This window comes from Myodes glareolus, chromosome 24 (assembly GCF_982192425.1).
Source record: "Myodes glareolus chromosome 24, mMyoGla1.1, whole genome shotgun sequence".
Classification (NCBI taxonomy): Eukaryota; Metazoa; Chordata; class Mammalia; order Rodentia; family Cricetidae; genus Myodes; species Myodes glareolus.
Window position 1 is genome coordinate 38,874,786 of NC_142049.1, and position 23,475 is coordinate 38,898,260.

General features: G+C 36.4%; 1 long non-coding RNA gene across 5 annotated transcripts; it reads left to right on the forward strand.

Annotated features, from left to right (window-relative positions):
- Positions 1 to 11,637: 11,637 nt before the first annotated feature.
- Positions 11,638 to 22,473, forward strand: LOC148118179 (uncharacterized). Of its 5 annotated transcripts, XR_015736269.1 has the most exons (5): positions 11,638 to 11,797; positions 16,074 to 16,109; positions 17,392 to 17,550; positions 19,256 to 19,304; positions 19,737 to 21,153. It is a non-coding gene; the product is annotated as an uncharacterized LOC148118179 (long non-coding RNA). The 5 variants fall into 5 exon arrangements; XR_015736271.1 differs by lacking the exons at positions 19,256 to 19,304; positions 19,737 to 21,153 and adding an exon at positions 22,459 to 22,473; XR_015736268.1 differs by lacking the exon at positions 19,256 to 19,304.
- Positions 22,474 to 23,475: the final 1,002 nt, after the last annotated feature.

A 23,475-nucleotide genomic window follows, 5' to 3' on the forward strand; every position in this document is an offset into this window, starting at 1 on the left:
TGAACAAAGGATATTGAGCATATAGTTCTTGATCCTAGAGAACCTAAGTACTAAGGTAAACCCAAAGAAAAACATACATAGATACTCCTGGAAATAGCAAGCAGACACATTGCCAGGAAAAAGTTGCAAGCATGGGGGTGGGGGATGGGGGAAAGAGGAGAGAAGGGAGAAGGGGTGGGCTGGGGAATGCTTGGGAAAGTGGCATATTTGAGATGTAGGAAGGATGGATATGGGAGCAGGCAATAAGATATCTTAATTAAGGGAACCATTTTAAGATTTGCAAGAGGCTTGGCTTTAGAGGAGTTCCCAGGTGTTAATGGTGATGTCCCGAGCTAGAACCCTGGACAATGAAGGAGAGGGTGCTTAAACTGGCCTTGTCTGTAGGCAGACTGATGATTATCTTGAATATCATCATAGAACCTTCGACTGGCTACAGATGGAGATTGAAACAGAGACCCACATTGGAACACTGGCCTGAGCTCCCAAATTCCACTTGGAGATATTTTAAAAGCCAAAGCAACTCATGTGTAACAGTATCAAGAAGAGAAATTTTTAGAATTTGTAGAGCAGTTCTGCCTTTTATTTCTCAAGGATGGTATCTTGGAAACAGAAAAATTGAGGTGAAAACCCAAGATCATTATAACCTGGAATTAGCACAAAGTATTCTATTAATTTGTTGCAGTTTATAAGGGAGAGTTTGGATTCACACTATGATAGGTATAAAGTAGTCCCCATTGCAATAATCAGAAGTGGTACAGAACACTCCTATGCACCACAGGAGCTGTTAGATGAGGAAACATTTATAGTACTGTTTGCTTGTGATCAGTCTGTGCCTAGAGAGCTATAGGAGGAAGCCACTAAGTAAAAGGATAAGGCATCTCAAGTCCTTCGCTCCTGGTGAGGAAAGCTGAGAAAAAGAAAATGGTGGAAAATTAAGCAGAAACTAAAAACCTTAAGAGATTTTGCTATATCACTTTCACAGAATTAGGAAAGTCTGTAAATCTCATCAGGAAAGCACTTCGCTTCCTTCCCAAGGGCTAGGTTAGATCAAGCAATAGTGCAGAGACCTCATGGAATAGAGTAACACTTCAGTGTTTGTACTCTTTCTCAAGCTAGCTAGTTGCAATGAAGGTACCACCTGAGGAGAGGATGAACAAATGTTATTAGCAATAGAGGAAAGATATGTGTAGGCAAATAACAACTTAGGTGCCCTGAGTCCTTTTGAACAACTCAAAGAATCAAAGCATCATGGACATAGCTTGCTTCAAATGGAAATTATCTGTTGTGGAAAAACAAAACATGCAGAAAAAATGTTGGTCCGCAGATGAGAGAAATCTGACCCAATAAATTCCCAAAGCTGGACATTTGGGAGATGTATATCAAGTCAATGACAATACTATTGCAGTATAAGTTTGCTTTGAGACCATTTAGAAAGAAAGGTAAATATTTACAGATTACACTTGAGTATCTGCAGATATTGGACTCTCATGCAGTCAGTGACATCTTTTTCAAAGAAAAATATGTTATAGATGTTATCGCTAACAATGAAATCGGTAAATTGGAGATTGATATAAAATTCGAGAAGAGATAATTAGAGTAATTAATGCTTCCATTACCTTCTCAATCATCCATAACAAAAGATACCTATAATATTGTTTTAGACATGAAAGATTGTTTTTAACCTTTCCCTGGGTTCACCAAAATTGTCAAAGAATTGCATTTAGTGTTTGATCAGTTAATTTCAAAATCAAATTAGAAGATACCATTAGAATATCTTGACTCAGGGTATGGCAAAAAAATTTACCTTATGCCAGAAATATGTTTCTCAGGCTACACAAATTATTAGGCATCAATCATAAATTTAAACAAGTTTATATTATATTATCCATTAAAGGATGAGACTTGCTTCTCTTTGTTAATGAAGTAAGTTTGTATGTAATATATTGTCAGCTTCAGCTGAATCCTGTCTCTGCAGGGGTAGAAATGGCCACAGTGAAGGGGATAATCCATTTCTTGAATATTTGGTATATATGTTTTACCCAGAAGAAATTAAGCCTAAGAAATCAGAAATCAAGAGAAAAAGATGACAAACTTGGAATGATTTTCAGAAATTAATATGAGATATAAAACCACGGTGGCTTCATGGCATCCACCAAATCCTCTGCTTATCTGTGACCTTTGTGAGGCTTGGTCTAATTTTGGAACAGTTGGCAGTGAGAGAATGATTTGTACCTGTGTCTTTGGATGTTCCATAGAAAATGTTGCATAGATTGCATTTTTCTATGTAAATATAGGGAGAGGTGCCTGGTATTATGCCAAGCTGTTATGCCAAGATTTCTGTTGTTTATGAGAAACCTCCATCATACTGTGAAAATACTGTGGTGGAGCAGAGTCCAGAATGAGAGGTGGGTCTAATGTAATTTTTCCGGTTACCAGATTTTCTTTATCTCTGTTAAGTATTTAAAGTCAGGGGAATTTTTCTCTTTGAAATTGTGTTGCTGTGTTTAATACATATCATATGGTGTGCTTTTCTTACTGCTATTGCTGTATCAGGAAAACTGCTCTTAAAGGAGGTGCGTCAAGCCTCCTAGAAAAGACTGGCAAAAATGAAACCATGATCGAGCCTACTCTGTAATGTTAGCGAGGTAGTGATAACACAATCAGAAACTTCATCTGCAACTTTTCTGAAGGAATATAATTTCTAACTCTGCCCTAAATATATTATCCACAGACCCACAGAAAGCATTGGCTAAAAATTCCAGAAAAAAATTAAAACAGATAAAAGTTGGGAGCATGGGAGTGGTGGTAAGGGTGGGGGGGGTCAGAAAAGGGAGAGTGGGAGAGAGAAGGGAGAAGGGAAAGACTGGAAAAAGCTTGGGGGGGTGGGAGGGTGGAGAAGGAAGAAGGTTGGATATAGGAGCAGGAAGAATATATCTACATTAAGGGAGCCATTTTAGGGCTGTCAAGAGACTTGACTCTAGTGGGGATCCCAGGTGTCCATGGGGATGTTCCCAGCTAGGTCCTTGGTCAGCAGAGGAGAAGGTGCCTGAACTGTCCTTGCCCCACTATCACATTGATGATTATCTCGAATACCACCATATAAACTTCCTATGACGACAGAAGGAGATAGAGACAGAGACCCTCATCAGAGCAGTGGACTGAGCTCCCAAGGTCCAGTTGAAGGGCAGAAGGAGGGAGAAAATGAGCAAAAAGTCAGATCCGTGAGGAACACCACCTGTTTCAGTGTGCCTGTTCTAATGGGGGACTAACCAAATCCATCTGGACTGTGACTGAATGAGCATGGGATCAAATTGGACTCTCTGTGGCTGACAATGGGGGCTAAATGGGAAGCCATTGATAAAGAAACTGGGCCTTGTTTTTAGGATATATTCTGGCTTTTTGAGACTCTAGTCTATTTGGATGCACAGCTTCTTGGCCTGGATGTAGAGTGGAAGGCCTTGGACTACCCATTGGGAAGGCTTCCTTGCCCTCTCTCAAGAAGGGAGGGGAGAAAGTAGGGTGTTTAGGAGAGTGGGAGGGGATTGGGAAGAGGAGAGGAAATGTATATATTTGAATGGAAAATTTAAAAAAATTAAAACATTTAAAGTTATGGTATTAAAGAATAAATTTTGGAAATCTTAAATGCCAATTAAAATTAAATAAAATCAAACAAACAGTGAAAAATGCCTAGCATAATAATATCTCCAATAAGAAAAAAGTCTCTAAAAGTAACACTCTTAGCAAAAAAGCCACTGAAAAATATTGGAGCCTGAGAATGAAAGAATCATTTTTTTTCTATATACTTATATTGATAGGCCTTTAAATTAGAAAAGATTAATGCTACATTGGTTACACAAAATCACAACATCTTTTACTCAGTAGGAATAACCATGTATCACAATAAAATATAATTATTTTATTATGTGGTAGGATTTATTTCATTCTTTTAATATAAACATTGTTTTAAATTAGAAAGAATGAGCATGAAATAGCATATATGAAATTTTAAATTTTGTGAAGAAAGTATACACTTGCATGCATATGTATGTGTAATTATAATTGTGCATAATCAATTTCATACATGTAGATATACATAAAATTATATATATATTAGAAAGTAATTAAAGTTCTTCATAGTATATTAGGAGAGAGATTGTAAAACTGAACTCCTTATCCTATGTGGGGTATCACATTTTCTCACTCAGATTCAAGTAGTGGTGTTATTACAGTTGTTTATTGGCCAAATTCATGACTATAAGTCAAAACTAGAGGTTCACACACCATTTCAAAAATATGCTTACAACTGCCAATACGGTGGAAAAAACCTGTTTTGGAAGTTCCTACATAATTTCATCATCATAGAATTTCAATACTTCCGATAACATTATTAAATTAAATGGGATTACCTACTTGAGCTATAATTGAAGATTAATCCTGATATTGTCATGCCCAAAATTCTGCACTCTCTGCTACATGTCAGAAAAAAAATAAAGAGTAAGAAGTCTTCAGATATATATCTGTCATAGTGGACAAAATACCAAGAAATCAAGTAAATATTGTTATTAAGACTATATGATGGAAAGTATAACTCGAACAGCCTTCATGGCTAGGATCCTAAGGCTACGATGATGACAGACTTACATTAAAATAATACATTTTATTCTCCCAGACTCTACTGCAATATTGATATGCTCATACATCTGAGCATCATTTGACCCTCATCAAAGATTTTCCTTTGTCCCTAGTTGGAAAACAGCATGATGATGTGCAGGGAAGGTCTTTCTATAAGAAAAAAGAGCCTGCGTGGTCCTATGTTATGATGTTTCAAATCTTTAAAATCTACCTCGAAGTCTCGTCCATGCATATTTTAAAGATGGCAGAAATATTGTAACAGATTGAAATGGAGGCTTTTGATTCCAAAGTACCAATGTTATCCAGTCTCAAAATTACGAGCAGACATATGCATTTAGAGTCTGAGATGAATGTATAGGATAAGTTCAGCACTTTTTAAAAGCATATAAAATAAGACACACAATAACAAAGATATCTATTGTGTTAATTATTTTCAAGGGAAGTATGTAATACCTCGTTGCCATCATCAATAAACCCTGGTTTTCCAAAAAGATCATGCTTTCTGATTTCCTAATTAGGAATAGGCAAAAATTGAGAATCATGCACAAGAGTATTGATAAGCAAATACAGAAAGACTATGTGAATCTAAACAGCAAATTTGAGACTGTGAGAACCTTAAAAGCAATAGGATAGTAAGAAGTAGGTTTCCTCTTGTATTCCTTATTCTTTTCAGAGTCTTTACTGACGGGTAGCATAGTGCTTTCATATGTTACTGTATAATATTTTCAATGATTCACTTTTCGTGAAAAAAAATATCATGTCATACCAAATTTAAAAATGAAACTCAGAAGAAAAAAAATTGGAAACAGTATGACTCCCCTTGACGCTGTCATATAGTAAAACGTTAAGGGAATTATTTCTTTGCAGATACTGCAGTGTTCAAAACAGAGATAATAGTGCCTCAAGTTTAAAGAGAAAGAGAGGTTTCAGAAGCAGGGACGGACATAATCCACAGACCATAGCAGGTGACTCAGAACTGTAATACTGGGATTATAACAGTACCTGACTGTTAATTACCCTTGTATTTTTCTCATATAGTTGTCAAGAGCAGTCTGCCATGTCTTGGCCAAATTACATTCAGATTTCAGTTATAAATATTTGCACATGAGAGCTGGCATATAGCCAGAGCCTGACTAGGCATTACCCACTATGCTGACGATATTATTAGCTCTCCTTGCCTCTGACTGAAGGACTGTGAATTCAAATTTCCCCCGAACAATGAGAAGAATGATCTCAATTCCACCAATAGGAGAAAAGCCTGTGGTAACCATGGAGATCCGCATCAGAGCTGCTGACTCATTTCTCCCTCCCATCCCATGCTTGCTGTTTGAAATCCCATATTTCAAAAATATGAAAGTGAAAGTAGATGACAAAATAATGTAGTTTACCTAAGACCAGAATCCAACTATCAAAAAGGGAAATCATTGTGAGATAAGTAGGAAGTGAATATATCTGACTTCTTTGGTCTGTATCCTGCATGTGTATCTTAAATTTTCCATTCCTCCCTGCGGGTGACTGATTGTGATACTGTGCTGTCAAATGCAGCTTACTGGTATCACATTCAGAAATGCCATGTCACTATTTGAAATTGTGTTGCTTTGTTCATTTCATATCATAGAGTGGGAGGGGCAGCATGACTTGATTGAGCGAAAGGTCACTCTAGAAACCCTGCTCAGGATGCCTGCATTACAAAATGGTGTGCTTTTCTTACTGCTATTGCTGTATCAGGAAACTGCTCTTAAAGGAGGTGCTGCAAGCCTCCTACAAAAGACTGGCTAAAAAGAAGTCATGTTCGAGCCTACTCTGTAATGTTAGCAAGGTAGTGATAACACAATCAGACACTACACCTGCAACTTTTCTGAAGGAATATAATTTCTAACTCTGCCCTAAATATATTATCCATATACCCACAAAAAGCATTGGCTACAAATTCCAGAAAAAAAAATTAAAACAGATAAAAGTTGGGAGCTTGGGGGTGGTGGTAAGGGTGGGAGTGGATGTCTGAAAGGGGAGATGGGGAGAGAGAACTAAGAAGGGAAAGACTAGAAAGAGCTTGGAGGAGTAGGAGGGTGGTGATGGAAGAATGGGGGATATAGGAGCAGGACAGAATATATCTACATTAAGGGAGCCATTTTAGGGTTGTCAAGAGACTTGACTCAAGTGGGAATCCCAGGTGTCCATGGGATGTCCCCAGATAGGTCCTTGGTCAGCAAAGGAGAGGGTGCCTGAACTGTCCTTGCCCCACTATCACACTGATTATTATCTCGAATACCACCATAGAAACTTCCTCTGACTGACGAGAGAAGGAGATTGAGACAGAGACCCTCATCAGAGCAATGGACTGAGCTCCCAAGGTCCAATTGAAGGGTAGGAAGGAGAAGATGAGAAGGAAGTCTTGACCATAAGCTCCACCAACTGAGGCAGTGTGCCTGTTCTAATGGGGGCTAACCAAATCCATCTGGACTGTGACTGAATGAGCATGGGATCATATTGGATTCACTGTGGCTGACAATGGGGGCTGATTGAGAAGCCATTGATAAAGGCACTGGGACTTGTTTTTATTGCATGTTCTGGCTTTTTGAGACTCTAGTCTATTTGGATGCACAGCTTCTTGGCCTGCATGTAGAGGGGAGGGCCTTGGACTACCCACTGGGCAGGGTTCCTTGCCCCCACATAAGCAGGGAGGGGGAAGAAGAAGGGTGAGTTGGGGAGTGGGAAGGGATTGGGAAGAGGGGGGAAGTGTATATTTTCAAATGGAAAAATAAAAAAAAAAACTTAAAACACATGAAGTGAAGGTATTCGAGAGCAAATTTTGGAAATCTTAAACTTAAAGGCCAATTAAAATTAAATGAAACAAAGAAACAATGAAAAATGCTTAGCATAATAATATCTCCTACTGAGGAGTCAAAAGAGGTATATAAGACTCTAAAAGTAACACTCTTAGCCAAAAAGCCACTTAAAAATACTGGAGCCTCAAAATGAAAGGATGATTATTTTCTGTATAGTTATATTGATAGGCATTTAAATTAGAAAAGATCAATGCTAAACTGGTTACACAAAATCACAACAGTTTTTATTCAGTAGTAATAACCATGTATATAATTGTATTACACAATGAAATATAATTATTTTATTATGTGGTAGGATTTATTTCATACTTTTAATATAAACATTGTTTGAAAGGAGGAAGAATGAGCATGAAATAACATATAGTACTCATGTATGAAATTCTAAATTATGTGAAGAAAGTATAAACGTGCATGCATACAATTAGGCATAATCAATTTCAAACATGTAGATATACACAAAATTATATAAATATTAGAAAGTAATTAAGGTGCTTCATAGTCTATTAGGAGAGACATTGTAAAACTGAACTCCTTATACTATGCGGGGTATCAGATTTTCTCACTCAGATTCAAGTGGTGGTGTTATTACATTTGTTTATTGACCAAAGTCATGACGATAAGTCAAAACTAGAGATTCACAGACCATTTCAAAAATATGCTTACAACTGCCAAAATGGTGGAAAGCACCTGTTTTGATGTTCCTACATACTTTCATCACCATAGAATGTCAATACTTCAGATATTATTAGTAAATTAAATGGTATTTACCTACTTGTGCTCTAAATGAAGATTAATCCTGAAATTAGCATGACCAATATTCTGTACTCTCATTAGCTGCATACCTGAAAAAAGAAAAGAGTAAGAAGTCTTCAGATATATCTTTGTCATAATGGTGAAAATATCAAGAAATCAAGTAAATATTGTTATTAAGACTATATGATGGAAGGTGTAACTCAACCAGCTTTAATGGCTACGAATCTAAGTCTACGATGATGACAGACTTGCATTAAAATAATGCATTATATTCTCCCAGACTCTACTGAAATAAAGATATATTCATATATCTGAGCATCATTTGACCCTCATCAAAGATTTACCTTTGTCCCTAGGTGGAAAAGAGCATGATGATATGCAGGGAAGCTCTTTCTATAAAAAATAAGAGCCTGCGTGGTCCTATATTATGGAGTTTCAAAGCTTTAAAATCAACCTGAAAGTCTCGTACATGCATGTTTTACAGATGGCAGAAATATTGTAACGGGTTGAAATGGAGGCTTTTGATTCCAAACTACCAAAGTTTTCCAGCTTCACAATTATTAGCAGACATACGCATTTAAAGTCTGAGATGAACATACAAGATAAGTGCATCACTTTTTTAAAGCATAAAACACAAGACACACAGTAAAAAGTTATGTATTGTATTAATCATTTTCAAGGAAAGTATATAATACCTCGTTGCCATCATCAATAAACCCTGGATTTCCAAAAAGATCATGCTTTCTGATTTCCTTATTAGGAATGGGAAAAAGTGAGAATCGTGCACAAGAGTATTTATAAGCAAATACAGAAAGACTATGTTAATCAAAACATCAAATTTGAGACTGTGAGAACTTTAAAAGCAAGTCAACCTCCCTCAGGACCCAGCAATTCCACTCTTGGGAATATACCCAAGAGATGCCCTATCATACTACAAAAGTATTTGTTCAACTATGTTCATAGTTGCACTATTTGTAATAGCCAGAACCTGGAAACAACCTAGGTGCCCCTCAATAGAAGAATGGTTAAAGAAGGTGTGGAACATATATACATTAGAGTTTTACTCAGCGGTAAAGAACAATGACATCTTTAATTTTGCATGCAAATGGATGGAAATTGAAAAGACTTTACTGAGTGAGGTAACCCAGACCCAAAAAGAGGAATATGGTATGTACTCACTCATAAGTGGATTCTAGCCATAGTTAAAGATCTTTTGGTCTATAATTAGTGATCCTAGAGAAGATAGATAAGAAGGTGAACCTGAAGAAAATTTATACAGTTATCCTCCTGGATAGTAGAACTAGGCAAGATTGCCAAGCAAAGTCGGGTGCATGGGGGGTGGGATGGGTGGAAGTAAGGGAAGATGGTTAGGGTGCGGGGAGTGGGCAAGAATTGGGGATGGCTTGGGGGAATGGGTGGGGGGAGGGAGGAAGGATGGTTATGGGAGCAGGGAAGTTTATATCTCAACTAAGAGAGCCATTCTAGGGTTTGCAAGAGACTTGATTCTTGAGGGGTTCCCAGTAAAAATTAAATAAAAAAATAAATAAATAAAAAGAAAAAGAAAAAAAAAGAAAAAGAAAACGCTTTACTGAGTCAGGTAAGCCAGACCCAAAAAGAGGAATAAGGTATGTATTCACTCATAAGTGGATTCTAGCCATAATTAAAGGTCTTTGAGCCTATTATTCGTGATCCTAGAGAAGCTAAATAAGAAGGTGAACCTGAAGAAAATTCAGGTAGTTTTCCTCCTGAAGATTGGAAATAGACAAGAGTTCCAGGTAACCAAGGGTGCATGGGGGGTTGGGAGGGTAGTTGGAAGGGTAGGAGGTTAGAGAGAAGGGAGCAGGGGAGGAATGGGAAATGCTCGGGGGACTGGGAGGGGGGGAGGGAGGAAGGATAGTTATGGGCTCAGGGAAGAATATATCTCAACTATGGAAGTCAGTTTAGGGTTTACTAGAGACTTGACTGTAAATGGGATCCCAGGTCCAAGGAGAGATCCCCAGATTGTTCTCTGGACAGAGGAGAGGGTGCCTCAACTGGCCTTGGCTCATAACCATACTGATGAATATTTTGCTTATCACCATAGATCCTTCATCTGGCAATAGATGGAGATAGAGATGGGGTCCCATGTTGGAACACTGGACTTAACTCCCTAGGTCCAACCGAGAAGCAGTAGGAAGAAGAATGTGAGCATGGAGGGCAAGATCAGAGGGAACCTTCATCTGGCGATGGATGGCGATTCAGACGGAGACCCACATTGGAACACCAGACTGAGCCCCCCAAGGTCCAAAGGAGGAGCAGAAGGAGGAAGAACATGAAAAAGCAAATCAGAATGGCAAGGGGAGCGATCACCCACTGATACAAGGCGACTGATCTAATGAGAGTTCACCAAGGCCAGTTGACTGGGACTGAAGGAGCGCTTGATCCAACCAGATTCTCTGGAGGAGGCTGGATTCTCTTAATGTGGCTGGCCCGAAGACTTTCTAAAAAGCCATTGACAATGACTCTGGGACTTGTTTCCTCTGCATATTCTGGATTTTTGGGGATCCAGTCTGATTAGATACTCACCTTCCTGGTCCTGGAGGGAACAGGGAGGAACTTGAACTACCCACAGGGCAGGAAACTCTGACTGCTCTTAGGGATGGAGAGGGAAGAGAATAGGGAGTGGGGGGAGTGGGAGGGTGTTGGGAGGAGGGGCGAAAATGGAAACTTTTACATTTTAATAAACTTTGAAAAAAACAAAAAAAAAATAAAAAGAAAGAAAGAAAGAACAAAAGCAATAGGATGATAAGAAGTAGGTTCCTCTTGTATACCTTATTCTAATTCAGAGTCTTTATTGACAGGTAGCGTAGAGCTTTCATATGTTACTCTATAATATTTTCAATGATTCTCTTTTCATGAAAAAAATCTATGCCATACCAATTTTTACAATAATCCTGAGAAAAGAGGAAAGAGTATGACTCCCCTTGACACTGTCATATACTAAAACCTTAAGCTAATTAATTTTTTTCAGATACCAGTGTTCAAGACAGAGATAATAGTGCCACGAGATTAAAGAGAAGTAGAGGTTTCAGAAACAGGGATGGACAGGATTCACAGACCATTACAGGTGACACCAAACTGTAATACTGGGAATGGACCAGTACCTGATTGATAATTACCCTGGGATTTATCTCATATACTTGTTAAGAGCAGTCTGTCATGTCTGGACCAATGTACATTCAGATTTCAGTTATAAATATTTGCAGCTGTAGCTGGCATATAGCCAGACCCTGACTAGGAATGACCCACTATGCTGACGATATTATAAGCTCTCCTTGCCTCTGACTGAAGGACTGTGTGAATTCAAATTTCCCCTGAACAATGAGCAGAATGATCTCAATTCCACCAATAGGAACAAAGCCTGTGGTAACCATGGAGATCTGCATCAGAGCTGCTGACTCATTTCTCCCTCCCATCTCAATGTTTGCTGCGACAGAAAAATATGAAAGTGAAGGTAGACGGCAGGAAATAATGCAGTTTACCTAGGACCAGAATCCAAATATCAAAAGGGAAATCATTGTGAGGTAAGTAGGAGGGGAACATATCTGATTTCTTGGGTCTGTATCCTGCATGTCTACCTGAAATTTTCCATTCCTCCCTGCGGGTGGTTGATTGTGATACTGTGCTACTGATTGCCGCTTCCTGGGATCGCATTCAGAAATGCCATGTCATAATTCCTAAACATTTATTGGGGAAGCTTACACTTGAAATTTTCAGGTTCCCAGGTGCCTGAGGCTATTTGCCAAGTTAGCAATGATCTTATTGAGGCCTGCGATGTCGCCTAAGATCAGTACATCCCAGTATTGTCATGTATAGAATTTCTAAGAAAATCATCATTTCAGAAAATACATAATCTAAAACGAACCTAGGAATCACAGATTTTACGGCTGAATCAGTGGCTTCAGACTAGAGCACATTTCCTACACGGCAAACAGAAATGGTTGACTCTTCTCACAAATTCCTGTGTTTCCTATGGCTTCTGTATCCTGCAGGTCTGTGGGGCACATTTTCATCTCTGATGTTCTTTACGAGGAGGCCTTGACTAAAGTCCAGCTTTTAGCAGGACTTTAGTCAAAGCCCCACTGGCAAAATCCCTCAGTGTAGACCTTTTTATGCCATGTAGGAACCAATATGAAGAGAGATCTCTAATCAAGGACCGGAAAGCACAGGACTGAATTTAACTTGATGATCTCATCCATAACTGATGTGTCATCTGTGTCTCCATCTTTAGCGTGTATTGTGAAAAGAAGCCGAGCAATTGACAGGGGAACACAGGATGAAATGTAATTTACCCTGTATTTTGCTTACAGTTAACAGCAGATAAAACTTGGCAAAATGTGACATGTTGAGTGAGCTGACAGCTGCTTTTGCCTCGAATCTACCTATATACATGGAAACCTCCTTTCCTGTCTGGAGATTTTTGATTGTGAATCTGTCCTGCCCAGTGTATTTGGCTTCTGATTCTTTTTGATTTTTTTCTGTTTTTACGTGTGTTTTTTTAATGCAGTCAAATTATAATTAAATTTGTTACATATAATAAGATATTTCATATTTTATAAAAATAAGAAAAGCAAGTATAATTTCTCATGTTGTTTAGTTATAGGGCAAAATATATTTAAGTTGATCAGAGTGCTGTACACGTAAGTGGGTGGATTGTAGAATGAAATGTATATTTGAAACCCTCACCCTTATAGACCCAACTGTAATATAGTCGCCCATAGTGTCTTAATGATAAAGAAATGAATTCAGTTTAATTGATTTCTGGAAAAAATTAAATATTTTAAAATTTTTAACATTTGTATTTGCTTGTTTTAATGCTTAAAGTTATTTCCACATTTGCCTTTGCATGAACCTGACTTCATAATTTGGTTTCTTACATGCAATCGATATACATAAATATTGTCTAAATAATAATTCGTAATCATTTATTTAAAAACAAGTAGATTAAAATATTAGAATTATAATCACAATTAAAACTAGAACACACACATATGCTATATATATATATATATATATATATATATATTTAATATAGTAAGAGAATTTATTTAAGGAAGTTTGATGTCCACCAATTTCAAGCCATCCATTGTAACATAGCCCATTTCATGGCCAGCCACTCTGAAAATAACTGTAACTTTTCTTTTCAATTAGTTAAATTCGTTAAATAGCCCCTTTAATGAGGATTCAGCTTCATATGTCCCGCCATTAGGCATGCTAGGATTTCTGAGCACTGGATTAATAATGCGTTTAGTTTCAGTTTTTGAAATTTATTGGAGAAGTGGATTTTTTTACAATAATCAAATGCTGGTTTCATGCAGGTGTTTATTGGAGCTAGAATATCTGAGATTAGATTTCTCCTCTGACAGTAATAGGTGCTATTCTTGCCTAGCTGGCAATGAATATGCAGAAATCTTACAATACTGTCAGGTAGAAAATATGAAAGTAAAAGTGGATGAGAAGAAAAAAAAATCAGTTTACCTCAGACCAGACTCCAATCATCAAAGGGGAAACCACTGAGAGGTAATCAGGAGATGGTCATATATCCCACTTCTTGGGTCTGTATCCTGCCTATCTTCCTGAAATCCAACATTTCTGCCTGCGGATTGCTCGTTATTATTCTTCGCTGACAATTGTAGCTTACGGGTATCACATTCAGAAATGCTGTGACATCTTCCCTAAACACACTGATTGTGGAAACTGCCACTTGAGATTTTCAGAATCAGGGATGCTTGAAGCTATTCTGTAACATAGCAATTATTATAGTGGGTCTTCCAATGGCGCATGCGTTCAGTACATTTCCATTTTCTGCCCGGTATTGACTCCCATAGTAAAATTTGATTACAGGAAATGCATAATCAAAGGCTAATCAAGAAATCACAGATATTAAGGCTGAAGCAGTGGCTTCATACATTGAAGCACAATCCCTTACTGCAAACAGGAACAGGTGGTTCGTATCAGAAGCAGGGGGAATCTCAGAAATTCTTTGCTTTTACGAGGTATCTATTGCTTCTGTCTCCTGCAGGTCTCAGCAACAGATTTTGTTCTCTGAGTTTGTTTATAGCCAATCTCCTGACTAAATTCCAGCTAAAAGCTGGATTTTAGCCAGGAGTCTGGCTGGCAAAATCCCTCAGTGCAGACCTTTTTATGTAATCTAGGAACCAATAAGAAGAGAGATCTCAAAAGAAGGACTGTAAAGCACAGAACTGCATTTAACATGGTGATCTCATTCAGAGCTGATGTGTCATCTGTGTCTCCCTCCTCCCTATGCATAGTTAAAAGAAGCAGAGCCATTTAAAGGGAAACACAGGATAAAATGTATTTTCCCTTTGATTTGCCTCCAGTTAACAACCGACCAACCTGGCTCATTATGACTGGTTGCCACAGCAACAATGCAGGTGCTTTTTCCTAGATTTCAGCTGTATATATGAAAGGCTCCATTTATATCTTTGTTTTGTAATTGCGCCTTTGCAATAACAAGTCCATCTGGCTTTGATTCTCTGTGATCTGTTTTTGTCGGTTTTTATGTGTGTTTGTTTATGCTGTTGAGTTATACTTAATTATGTTACATATAATAGGCGTAATAGGGTGGATATGGGAGCAGGGAAATAAATATATTAATTAAGGGAGTCATTTTAGGATTTGCAAGAGAATTTATTCTTGAGGGGTTCCCAGGCCCAAAGAGAGGTCCCCAGATGGTTCCTTGGGCAGCAGAGGAGAGGGTGTCTGAACTGGACTTGTCCCATAGACACTGATGAATGTCTTGCATATCACCATAGAAACTTCATTTGGTGATGGATGGAGATAGAGACAGAGTACCACATTGGAGCACTGTACTGAGCTCCCAAGGTCCAGATAAGGAACCGAAGGAGGGAGAAAATGAGCAAGGAAGTCAGGACCATGAGGGGTGCTTCCACCCACTGAGACGGTGGGATTGATCTAAGGGGAGCTTACTAAGGCCAGCTGGACTGAGAGTGATGGAACATGTGATCAAACTGGACACTCTGAATGTGGCTGGCAATGAAGGCTGACTGAGAATCCAAGGACAATGGCACTGGGTTTTGATTCCACCGCTTGGACTGACTTTGTGGGAGTCTGGTTTGTTTAGATGCTAACCTTTATAGACCTGGATGGAGGTGGGAGGACCTTGGACTTCTCACAGGGCTGGGAACCCTTACTGCTCTTCAGATTAGAGAGGGAGGGGAAAAGGGGAAGTGGAGGGAAAAGGGAGGCAGGGAGGAGGTGGAAATTTTTAATAAATAAATGAATAAATTAATTATTTAATGAAAATATAAGTCATTTTCATATTTTGAATTCATAATATTCCTCAGAATACAGTAGAACATTCTCTGGATTTTGTAATGAAACAATTACATACGCAAATTTACACAATTTAAATGCAATAATACAAGTATACATATACATAAATATAAATCAGTTACTATTTGTATGTGTTAGTATAATAGCAGGCCACAGCCTTGAAATGTGACACATGTGGTATGAAAACAGGCAAAAAAATCTTAGCGATTCCTTCATTCACTGTATATGCTCCATGTCCTGGTAAAATATGATAATGTTAGTATACCAGATTATTTACACGTATATATTATAAATAGATCCAGTTGTTAATATTTCAAATTACTAGTTTATGGACAGAGCCTTCAATGAGTCTGTTACTTTTTTGAACCTAAAAGCAGAATATAACATAAGGGTTATTATTTGGAGTAAACAAAGATGTTTTTATATAAAACTCACTTCTCTCCAAATTCCTTTCCTCTGATTCTATTTTTTGCATTTTTACAGATTCTACAATTTTTGTCTGCCTCCTGAAATTAAACGGTAGGATCACTACAATGTCTTTGATGTTCTTATATAATCCACACATATAACAAATAAGAGCAACATTCAGAAGTCTCCCACACAAAAATACATAGAAGGAAATAAAATGAAGTTTTACTGTTTATCTTAAAAATAAAGTATTTAAATAACTGTTTACACTATTAGGATCTGAATGTCAGTCTCTTAAACCATGCTTATAGCTATAATTTCTACTTATACTCATCCTAAACTATTACTGTCAAAACCACAACTAACAAGAGAATAACATATCAAGGTTAAATGTGTGATTTTCCAGTTACTTCAAATGTCATAATTTGTCAAAATTTAGCTCTTTGAGGGTATTACCGGTTTCATATACATAGACATGTCTAAATTTTTGCACTTATATTTTTTTAAAATGCATATATATAATTGACAAAGGGAAAAATTAGCCAAATGCAGCAATCGAGCCTACTCCATATTGTTAGGGAGATAATGATAAAAAATAATCATAAACTTCCTCTGCAACTTTTCTTAGGAATATAATTTCTAACTCGGTTCTAAATATCTATCCTTAGACCTATAAGACACTTGTACAAAAAAAAACAGATAAAGTTAAAGTATTAAAGAAAAAAACTTTAGAAATCTTAAATGCCTATTAAAATTAAATGACAGCAAAGAAACAATGAAAAATGCTTAGCACAATGACATCCCTCATTGAAATGTCAAAAGAGATGGAAAACTCTCTAAATTAACAAAATTCCCAGAAAAGCCACTGACAAATGTTGGAGGCTAAGAAGAAAGGATCATTTTCTACTGTATAGTAATATTGATAGGCTTTTTTTATTAGAAAGGTCAGTGTTAAATTAGTTATATAAAATCACAACAGTGAGTATTCAGTATGGAATTCTGATCTGTACAATCATATCTACACAATAAAATATAATAATTTTTGTGTGGAGAGTTACTGCTCCCTGATTCAGTTTCGCACATCTGTGGTGCTTGGCTTCTCATGCTGCTCTGATCTGTCAAATACTAACTCTCCAAGTGGTTAGGCTTCATTGTTTCCATGTCCTGAATATTCTGACTTTTCTTCTTGTTGCTATTAGAGACTTTATTCCTGACCCTAGTTATTCTCTAGTATGTTGCCTAATTAACTATGTACACGAGGAGAATTTCCTCCTTTCCCTTATCCTTTATTTACCTGGATTTTTTCCCTTGAATAAAGAAGACTTGATCAGAATCCTGTCTTGTCTCCATCTCCTGTGTCTCTTGTCCCATCTCATTCTCACTTCCCCTCTAGAGACACATTGACTGAAGGTGTGTCAGGGTAAATTGGTGCCCATCGTTTGGCTGGAACACAGGGGATTCAGTGAAGAAGCTGTTCAGAGACACACATGTAAAGTGAAGAATAAGTAAGAGGAAGAGAAGCACAGGAACCTGCTGTGTGTTCGAAAACTCGGTAAGCAGAACACCGATCACGGGACAATAACTTAGCATGAAATGAAACATGCATTCAAGACATGGGGTGGGGGTAAATATTAAAATTAAAAGTTAAGGTTTTCTGAGTACATAAAAGATGTTTATAGATGAGAAAAAATGATGGAGAGTTAGAGAGGCTCATAAAGATTACTATTAAGCTTTTGGGCCAAGAAATTTCAATATAACTGTCTATTTTATTAGAATTAATAAATTTTAATTTTAGAGGCATTATTATTTTATAGCTGACAATGTTATGTGGATAGAAGAGAAAGTATTATTAAAAGATAAGGTATAGAAAATGAATAAAAAGGAGCCTAAATATTTGCAATGGCAAATATGGGTTTTTAAATTTGAGAAGGCTCAAATTAATACAGCCAGCAACAATCCTGTGCTAAGGGAAATTATTTTTCCTGTGTTAACAGGCAAGTGGAGCTTGTAATAACCCTAATCATCAGGCTAATACCCCAGTTGAAATACATAAATTAATGAGAGAAATAGGCATGGAAGCATTGGAGCATCTTTCCCGCATGGGAGAGAACTATGGTTGTTGGATTATAGTCATCCAGAAATCTAATGAGCCTTATATATTGAATTCCTAGCTCGGCTAAAACAAACAGTAGAAAGAACTCTAATTGGAGAAGAAGCAAGGAAATAACTTCTTAAAATGCCAAGCAAATAAAAATGCCAATGTGTGTTATAGTGAGCTAAGCTATCAGTTTAGGAAACAGGAAATATTAATAATTATAGGAATGAATGAAAAGACATTACATCTGAAAGTAGAAAACTGCAATTGGGTGCTGAAACTATGACCACCATTTATTATAATCTGCAAAAAGAAAATAAAAATTTAAAAGATTTAAAATGTTTGGAAATGGACAAATCAGTTTCTTACCAAAGAAGCTAAGGTAAAATTAAAGTTAGTTAAAGAGAATATTCAAAATGCCTTTTGAATAGTTTATAACCTCTGATCACATGCAAAATGTCTAGAGATCTGACATTTCAAAATTTGGAAATGCTCTAAGGGATCATTGGTAACTTTTTCCTATTTTCAAGAGGAACTTGGACATTTACATACTAATGCTAATCATCCATATATTCAATAGAAAATTCCATTTTGAGAAGCAAATCATACTTTAAAGTTCATTACATTTTAATACAGAAAATTGAAATTTTAAAAAGGAAGATTTTTGTATGAAAATAATGTGAGATATTTGGAAGCATTAGGGTAAATTTACATTAATTCACATTAAATTTCTCAAATCTGCCCCAAAGGGATATTCTCACTAGGGTAGAGAAATATTTTGCTTATACTTCAAATGTTCAACTAGCAGAAAAATTGCCAAGATGCTGAATAGCATTCTGCATTGCTAATGGAGAAAGGGAGATGGTATCGCAATCTCTCTCTACAGGATGAGTAACAATTATGGATCCTGAAGAAGACATTCCAATATAGGCCATGGTAAAATTATATTCATGGAAGCTAAATTGACAACATTGGTCTTCACCACGATCACAAACTTGGGGTCAGGTGAAATCTCTTGTGCCCTATGGTCAGATTATTGTCCAGCAGTACAAAAGATGGGTTTCAGCCGAAAATTGTTTTCTGACTGTATGTGCTCTGTTAATGTCTCTTCTGTTCAGGGATCGGGTATAAGTTATTGTGTTTATATCCCTTGTATACCTAGGTTAAAGCCTGTCTTTTGGTGAGATACTGATGTTTTAGTGTATAGTACTGTAAGTATCCTCTCTGCTCCTTGAAATGACTTGACTTATCTGAATAAATTTGATGGGACATCTTATAATACTACTTATAAGGATGATAGAAAGCCAATAAGCTTTGGAAATTGTCCTTGTTTATCAGTGAGATTACATTATTACAACCTGGTATTAAAATAGGCATATCTCATACTTGTCTTAAAAGACTTTCAGCATGGTCCATTAATAGACCTGGGGAAATATTATTGAAAAGTACAAATTATCATATCCTGTATGTCCAGATAATACGTGTCATGGTTTAAAATATCAGCCATTAATTTGGTAGACTTGTTTGAGAAAATTTGGCAAAATAGTTCAAAATAAATAGATCCATTGGGGAGCATATGGTCAATTTATTAACACTTGTTCTGAATGGAATATTATCACTTGTAATTTGCTTAATGCTACCAGGTTGAATTGAGCTGAGAATGAAATGATAACTGGAAGACATCTTCTGGCACGGGGAGATAGAGGAATCAGTGATAATCGCATTGCCTTACTCACAGCTCCTACTGCAATTCAGAAGATTGTTCCTGCCTTAATACATGTTCAGCATTTAAATGACTCATTTTTTGCAACAGTAGTATCTACTACTACTTACAAATTTCCCTTATTTGGAAGTACTAATATTACTGACTGTTTGCCAATACGACATGTATTTTTTTTTGGAAGAATTATTTCTACAACTGCAATTGATTGTTATGATTGTCAATTGCATTTATATATTACTATCTCTGATGAGTATAAGCATCCTAATCAATCTCTTCTGATATTACAACAGCATACACATATTTGGCTGCCTTTTACTTGGGTCATTCTTGGGCTCCAAATTCTCTGGCTAATATTGTAAAATTCTTCAAAAAGATATTGAAAAGAATAAAGCACATGTTCAGTATAGTAATAGCTGTAATTCTTAATTTTATTTCTGTTGTTGCTTCTGCTTCTGTGGCTGGTTTTGCTTTACATATGTCCTTGCAGACAAAACACTTTGTAGAGCAATGACATAAAGACTCTCATGTACTCTGGATAGAGAAAGCTCAAGTAGGTGCTCGGCTTCAGACAGAGATTGATGTATTTAAGAAAACAATGAGATGGTTGAGAAAGAAATATCTATCTTTACAAGAACAAATTTCCTTGCATTGTGATTGGAAATCAACCATTTTTTGCATTACTGATTTGTTTTACAATGATTCTTTACATAATTGGAAGGTTATTCAAGCTTATCTTTTGGACAATATCTCTACTCAATCTCGCATTGATCACTCACGTGATGATATAGGATTTACATTTGGTAAATCATATCCTGATTTCGATGCCTCCACCATTGCACAAATTTTTGCTGACAAATTTACATATCCTAAAAGAATTTTAGAAAGTATTCTTCATATCTCCAGTTGTATGCTTATTGTAATCATTTTAATGTTTCTTTTATTCTTGATTATATATGAGTATTTTATTCAACCAATAAATATGCAAAAATTTACATATTTTATGGTTAAAACATCTTTTGGCATCAAATAAAAATGGGGAAGGAGAAAGTTCAGGGAACACAATTGGCCTAGAGTACAGGATCATCCTGAGACAGATGTGATGAAGTAGGGAAACAGTTGTCTGTCTAATACTAACTCTGCAAGGAGTTATTGATCCATTGTTCCCATGTTCTGAACATTGTGTCTGTTCTTTATGTTGAATTAGGGATTTTTAAGCCTGAAAATTAGATCATGGTTAGGTTGCCAATGTGTTGCTTAGTTACTCATGTTCACAAGAAGAATTTTCTCCTTTCCCTTACCCTATATTATTCCCTGGAATAAACAAGACTTGATCAAAATCCTGTCTTGTCTCCAATGCCTGTGTCTCTTGTCGCATCCCATTCTCACTAACCCCTATAGGGTCTCATTTGATTTACCTGAGGGGCAGTGCAAAATTTGTTATAATGTAGGGCTTATTCTGATAATTTTAGTATAGATATATTTTCAAAGAAAAAACAGAATTGAGTGTAAAATAACATAAATACAGTACTCATGTATAAAATTCTAAACTACACTAAGAAAGTAAACACATACATGCATATGTATGTATAAATATAATTATGCATAATCAGTCTCATACATGTGCATATACATAAACTTATATAAACATTAGAAAGTAATATAGGCTTCATAGTATATTAGGAGAGACATTGTCAAACTGAACTTCTTATACTCTGAGGCATATCAGCTATTTCTCACTCAGATCAAAATAGTGTGTCATTATATTTGTTTATTGGGTGAAGTCATGGCTATAGGTACAGAACTAGACATTCACAGACCATTTCAAACATATGCTTATAATGATAATACAGTGGAAAGAACTTTCTTTGGAAATTTCTACATACATCGATCAGTATAGAATGTTAATACATTTCCTATTATGAGTAATTTAAATCACATTGACTCTTTGTTCTATGATTGCAGATTAACACTCCTATTAGCTACATGAGAAAAATAGAAAATAGTAAGAAGTCTTCAGAAGTATTTTCATCATAAAATTCAAAAAATCAGGACAGAAATCAAGTAAATATTGCTATTAAGATGATATGATGGAAAGAATAACTCAAATAGCCTTAATGGCTAGGAATCTATGACAGATTTTATAATAATAATATATTTTATTTTTCCATCATCTAATTCAATATTGATATGCTCATATATCTGAGAATCATTTGACCCTCATAAGAGATGTTCTTTCATACTAGTAGGAAAATAGCATACGCAGGGAAGATTTTTCTATAGAAAATAAAATGCTATGTAGTACTATGTTTTGATGTTTCATGTCTGTAAACCTACTTGAAAGCTTCATACACTTATATTTTAAGGATGGCAGAAATATTGTGACAGATTCAAGTGGAGGGTTTTGATTATAAAGTACCAATGTTTTCCATTCTCAACATTACTAGCAGACATACAGGTTTAGAGTCTGAGATGAATTTACAAGATAATATATACACTTTTTCAAAGCATATAAAAACAAGACACACAATAACAAAGAAATCTATTCTGTTAATTATTTTTAATTGAAGTATGTAATACTAGCACCCATCATCAATAAGCACTTGATTTCCCCAAAAGCTTATGCTGTCTGATTTCCTAATTAGGAATGGACCTAAATTATGAAAATATCATGTACATGAGAATTTATATGGAAAAACAAAAAGACTTGTTCAGCCAAAGCAGGATATTTGAGCGTGTGAGAACCTGAAATGCAAGAGGATGGTAAGAAATATGTTTCCTCTTCTTTTCCTTATTCTAAATTCATAGTCTTTGGTGACTGATACAGAAGTGCTTACAGATTTTACTATATAACATTTTCAATGAGTCTAAGTTTTTACATAAAAAAACCCTGCAATGCCATACCCATTTTCACAATGAAACTCCATAAATAGAGTAAAGGGCATGACTCCCCATGACACTGTCGGATATTGAAACCAGAATTGATATATTTTCTTGCAGATACTGAAGTGTTTCAAAACAGATAAAGTGGTACCACAAGTTCAAAGAGAAGGAGAATTTTCATAAACAGAGATAGACATGATGCACATTCAATAACAAGTGACTCAGAACGTAAAAGCAGGAATAAACCATTACCTGACTGCTAATATCCCTGGCCTTTTTCTCATAAATATGTCAAGAGCAGTATGCCGGGTCTGGGCCCTGTACATTCAGGGTTCAGGTAAAAACATTTGGAGCAGAGAACTAGCAAATTCCCAGAGGCTGACTTGGAAGTGCATGGCAATATTGTTATCTCTCCTTGTTTCTGACTGAAGGAGTGTGTGCGTTCAATTTTTTCCCTGAACAATGAGGAGAGTGATCTCAATTCCACCAATAGGAACAAAGCCTGTGGTTACCTTGGAGATCACCATCACAGCTGCTGACACATTTCTCCCCCGATCTCTATGTTTCTTCTGACAGAAAAAATGAAAGTAAAGTGAAAGACAGGAAAAAAAAATGTAGTTTACCTAGGACCAGAATTCAATTATCAAAAAGGAGAAATAATTGTGAGTTAACTAGGATGTGATCACATATCGGACTTCTTGGGTCTGTATTTTGCCTATCTACCTGAAAATTTCCATTTTTCCCTGCTGATGGCTGATTGTGATACTGTGCTGCCGATT